The 5,909-nt window shown below is 46.7% G+C and overlaps 1 non-coding gene across 1 annotated transcript; it reads right to left on the bottom strand.

Moving 5' to 3' along the window:
- Positions 1-2,430: 2,430 nt before the first annotated feature.
- Positions 2,431-2,502, bottom strand: trnaq-cug (transfer RNA glutamine (anticodon CUG)). The gene has a single exon. It is a non-coding gene; the product is annotated as a tRNA-Gln (tRNA).
- Between the last annotated feature and the right edge of the window lie 3,407 nt (positions 2,503-5,909).

Below are 5,909 nucleotides of genomic sequence, written 5' to 3'. Positions count from 1 at the left end.
GTATAGAACGTTGGTTCGGCCGCATTTGGAATACTGCGTCCAGTTCTGGTCGCCACACTACCAGAAGGACGTGGAGGCTTTGGAGAGAGTACAGAGGAGGTTTACCAGGATGTTGCCTGGTATGGAGGGGCTTGGTTATGAGGAGAGATTGGGGAAACTGGGGTTGTTCTCCTTGGAAAGACGGAGGATGAGGGGAGACTTAATAGAGGTGTATAAAATTATGAAAGGCATAGATAGGGTGAACGGTGGGAAGCTTTTCCCCGGGTCGGTGGTGACGTTCACGAGGGGTCATAGGTTCAAGGTGAAGGGGGGGAGGTTTAACACAGATATCAGAAGGACATATTTCACACAGAGGGTCGTGGGGGCCTGGAATGGGTTGCCGGGCAAGGTGGTGGAGGCGGACACACTGGGAACGTTTAAGACTTATCTAGACAGCTATATGAACGGAGTGGGAATGGAGGGATACAAAAGAGTGGTCTAGTTTGGACCAGGGAGCGGCGCGGGCTAATTGTTCCTGGTTTCTCGTTTCAAGGCTTCATTCTATGATCATCTTGCTGGTGCCAGTACAGAGTGAGACTGCGGATAGTTGGGAACCTGTCTCGGGGGCAGGGAATTCATATGGTGTTCGTGGAAGTGGAAATGACTAGGGTTGGGAAGCATTTTGTGATCAGGGCCATTGTGATCTCCTGGACTCGTTTCGATCGCCTCAGGGGGTCGGAGAGGAATTTCCCAGATTTTTTTTCCCCATATTGGCCCTGGGGTTTTTCACTCTGGGTTTTCGCCTCTCCCTGGAGATCACATGGTCTGGAATGGGGGGGTGGGGTAAGTTAATAGGTTGTAATGAACAAAGCATCGTAGCTGTGAGGGACAGCTCGGTGGATAGGATATTGGTATGTAGATAGGCTGGAAAATTGGGCGGGGATCCTGGATTCAGGATTCAATCCTGGACCGGGGAGCGGCGTGGGCTTGGAGGGCCGAAGGGCCTGTTCCTGTGCTGTATTGTTCTTTGTTCTTATTTGACATAAAATGAAACAAAATGAGGATCAATCATTCCAAAAGATGTTCCTAATTCAAAATATATTTTGCAGGGGATCCACCTCCGGGTGTCAGTCACTCACTCATCTGTCGCAATTTAAACAAGAAGTCGGACGGCGAGAGTCCAGATTGCTAAGCGTTACACCAAGGAAACGACAGCACTCTGACCTATGACACCAGACCTTGCTCCCAAAACACACACACACACACACACACTTGCTCAATAATTGCCAGTCTCCAGTCGAATGGTTGCTGTTGTGTGACACCAACTGCTTCTTTCTTTCAACAGATGATTTAAAGAGTAGCGAAAGATGAAAAAAATATTGCTGATGTCGGCATCTATCGCCGGAGGCTCAGCATTGTGCAATGTAATGGAAGTTGAACTGGCTGACAAATTGTCCTCCCGATTCCTGCTTTATGAGGAACTGAAATAAAAGATCCATCGACAAATCAATCCTCAACAATGGCAAAGAAGAGCAAGGGTCCGCCTAAATTTAAACTCGGTTCACTGGATTCAGAGTGGTCACCATTAGACCAGAGGACCTACAACATAGCAGCCGGCTGCAAATGGTCACTCAAAGCATTTGATCCACTTGCTGTTGCTGCCGCATTGAATGAAAAAGGTCACAAGCTTTGAGTAACTATTTGCATCAGGTGGCTCTGTTCCTGTTTCTGTGGTGTGATGGTGGGCACTCTGGACTCCGAATGCAGTAAACGGAGTTCAGAACTCGGTGAAAGATTGTTTTTATTTGCTAAAGACGATGATGAGTTTGCTGAAGCGCATTTCATTTTTAATTCTCAGAAAGTGGAAAACTAAACACTGAGGAAATTTCAGCAAATTCCACCGCAATCACATTGCAGACGATGCAGCGAATGACTCTCCCGGCGTCATTGCATCAGCTCCAGAGAACGTTGCTCAAGAACACAAAGGGCTGAGAAGCAGAGTCACCACAGTGGGCAGGGGGTCCACCTACATGTGTCACTCATTCACTCATCCGTCCCAATTTAAACCAGAATTCGGAGGCGAGAGGCCAGAGTGCGAACCATTACACCATGGAATCGACCGACAGCAGTCTTTTCTCCAAAACACACACACGCACCGACTCTCTTTCTCTCTCACACGCACTCACACGCACACACACACATTTTGCTCAATAATTGCCAGACTCCAATCGAATTGTTATTGTGCAACACCAACAGCTTCTATCTTTCAACAGAGGAGTTAAAGAGTGGCGAAAAGATGAAAATCACTGATGTTGCAGGCATCTCGCGCCAAAGGTTCAGCAATGTGCATTCTAACAGCAGCTGAACTGGCTGACAAATTGTTCTCTCGATTCGGACTTGGTGAGAAAATTAAACACCCTTCAGCATATCCATCATCTGCAAATTAAAGCAAGGTTCCGCCGAGATTTGAACTCGGATCGCTGGATTCAGAGTCCAGAGTGCTCACCATTACACCACGGAACCCAGCACACGGGAGCAGCCTGAAGATGGTCGCTCAGTACCTGTGCCAATTTGAACAGCAGGGCGAAATATCAGTCCCATTGCACAATTCCATCAATTACCCACAGCAATTCATATTTTCATTGCCCTTGCTGATTCCTCCTGCAAAAATGAGTAAGCTACCTTCAACTGCATTATATTTCACTGTAGCTCACCACGTTGAAAGAGCAATGTTAGCATCGAACCTTTACAAACCTGTTGTGTTAAAAATGCTGAACAACATCAGCATATCACAGCTCTGCTTTCGTCACACTGGAGCCAGTGTGAAAATATGAACAATTTAATGTCTTAACAGACAGGAAGGAGTACATGAATGTCGATAATTGGCACTGTGCACATTCCTGTCATAAGTATCCGGGAAAATCAGGAAGATGAGATCCTGGTGATCCAGTGGTTCGGGTTCAGCCCTTTCAGGGTCGCAGACTGGCTTCGATAGATTAAGATTTAAATGTTTTGATAAAGAAACCTCCAATACTTCCTGCTCGAAAGCAGCTCTGCCAGAAACAATGGAGTGAGATTTGTATTTTTGCTTCCGAGTTGGAAATGTCATATGGGTATGAGGTCAGTTCGAGAACCAATACTGATTGTGAAAGACAGTGATACAGTGATAGCCTGCGAAGCGCTGACATTGGAGATGTTGATATAAGGTAAGATCTGGGTGGTAATGGGTCGATTTAACCGTTTGCACTGACAGAAATATCACTCATTTCTGGATAAAAATATCGTGCTGAATGACAAGAAACTTCTCACTGAATTTAGCAGTAATCTATTTGACTGAGACTGATTCCAAGCAGCCTTCATTCAGAAAGCAGCAACTGTGAGATTAACAAAGTGGGATAGAGAAAGACTCAGTTTGATTGGTGACGCTGCCAGAGGAATGGAGAGCTGGAGTTCACCCCGGAAAGCAGCAAACTTTATAAATAATGAGAACTACCCAATGTTGCCCTTGTCCATCATTCCTTCTGTCAGTTAATCCATCCTGTTATGCTCTCTATCACAGACCTTCCCTTTTAATCTCTTTACTGATAGCCAGGTTCCGCACACATGTCATAGAACATGGAACAATACAGCACAGAACAGGCCCTTCGGCCCACGATGTTGTGCCGAGCTTTATCTGAAACCAAGATCAAGCTATCCCACTCCCTATCATCCTGATGTGCTCCATGTGCCTATCCAATAACCGCTTAAATGTTCCTAAAGTGTCTGACTGCACTATCACTGCAGGCAGTCCATTCCACACCCCAACCACTCTCTGCGTATAGAACCTACCTCTGATATCCTTCCTATATCTCCCATCATAAACCCTATAGTTATGCCCCCTTGTAATAGCTCCCTCCACCCGAGGAAATAATCTTTGAACGTTCACTCTATCTATCCCCTTCATCATTTTATAAACCTCTATTAAGTCTCCCCTCAGCCTCCTCCGCTCCAGAGAGAACAGCCCGAGCTCCCGCAACCTTTCCTCAGAAGACCTACCCTCCAAACCAGGCAGCATCCAGGTAAATGTCCTCTGCACTCTTTCCAGCGCTTCCACATCCTTCTTATAGTGAGGTGACCAGAACTGCACACAATATTCCAAATGTGGTCTCACCAAGGTCCTGTTCAGTTGCAGCATAACCCACGGCTCTTAAACTCCAACCCCCTGTTAATAAAAGCTAACACACGATAGGCCTTCTTCACAGCTCTATCCACTTGAGTGGCAACCTTTAGAGATCTGTGGATATGGACCCCAAGATCTCTCCGTTCCTCCACAGTCTTCAGAACCCTACCTTTGACCCTGTAATCCACATTTAAATTAGTCCCACCAAAATGAATCACCTCACATTCATCAGGGTTAAACTCCATTTGCCATTTTTCAGCCCAGCTTTGCATCCTATCTATGTCTCTTCTAGCTTACAACAGCCCTCCGCCTCATCCACTACTCCACCAATCTTGGTGTCATCAGCAAATTTACTGATCCACTCTTCAGCCCCCTCCTCTAAGTCATTAATAAAAATCACAAAGAGCAGAGGACCAAGCACTGATCCCTGTGGCACTCCGCTAGCAACCTGCCTCCAGTCCGAAAACTTTCCATCCACCACCACCCTCTGTCTTCATTCAGATAGCCAGTTACCTATCCAATCGGCCAACTTTCCCTCTATCCCACACCTCCTTACTTTCACCATAAGCCAACCATGGGGGACCTTATCAAACACCTTACTAAAATCCATGTATATGATGTCAATTGCCCTACCTTCATCAACACACTTAGTTACCTCCTCAAAAAATTCAATCAAATTTGTGAGGCATGACTTGCCCTTCACGAATCCGTGCTGACTATCCCGGATTAATCTGCATCTTTCTAAATGGTCGTAAATCCCATCCCTAAGGACCTTTTCCATCAATTTACCAACCACCGAAGTAAGACTAACCGGTCTATAATTACCAGGGTCATTTCTATTCCCTTTCTTAAACAGAGGAACAACATTCGCCACTCTCGAGTCCTCTGGCACCATCCCCATGGACAGTGAGGACCCAAAGATCAAAGCCAAAGGCTCTGAAATCTCATCCCTTGCCTCCCAAAGAATCCTAGGATACATTTCATCAGGCCCAGGGGACTTATCGACCTTCAGTTTATTCAAAACTGCCAGTACGTCCTCCCTCCGAGCATCAGTGCGGCACGGTAGCACAGTGGTTAGCATTGCTGCTGCACAGCTCCAGGATCCCAGGTTCGATACCCGGCTCGGGTCACTGTCTGTGTGGAGTTTGCACATTCTCCTTGTGTCTGCGTGGGTTTCCTCCGGGTGCTCCGGTTTCCTCCCACAGTCCAAAGATGTGCGGGTTAGGTTGATTGGCCAGGTTAAAAATTGCCCCTTAGAGTCCTGGGATGCGTAGGTTAGAGGGATTAGTGGGTAAATATGTGGGGGTAGGGCCTGGGTGGGATTGTGGTCGGTGCAGACTCGATGGGCCGAATGGCCTCCTTCTGCACTGTAGGGTTTCTATGATCTATTAGCCTGTAACACCTCTTCCTCAAAAACATGGCCCCTCTCCTTGGTGAACACTGAAGAAAAGTATTCATTCATCACCTCGCCTATCTCTGCTGACTCCATACACAAGTTCCCACTACTGTCTCTGGTCATTCTTTTATTCCTCACATGAGAGTAAAAAGCCTTGGGGTTTTCCTTGATCCGGCCCGCCAAGGACTTCTCATGTCCCCTTCTAGCTCTCCTAAGCCCCTTTTTCAGCTCATTCCTTGCTAACTTGTAACCCTCAATCGAGCCATCTGAACCTTGTTTCCTCATCCCTACAGAAGCTTCCCTCTTCTTTTTCACAAGACATTCCACCTCTTTCGTGAACCATGGTTCCCTGACTCTTTGAACTCTGCTGAACAA

This window comes from Mustelus asterias, unplaced genomic scaffold (genome assembly GCF_964213995.1).
Source record: "Mustelus asterias unplaced genomic scaffold, sMusAst1.hap1.1 HAP1_SCAFFOLD_120, whole genome shotgun sequence".
Classification (NCBI taxonomy): domain Eukaryota; kingdom Metazoa; phylum Chordata; class Chondrichthyes; order Carcharhiniformes; family Triakidae; genus Mustelus; species Mustelus asterias.
This window is presented reverse-complemented; position numbering and strand designations above follow the sequence as displayed.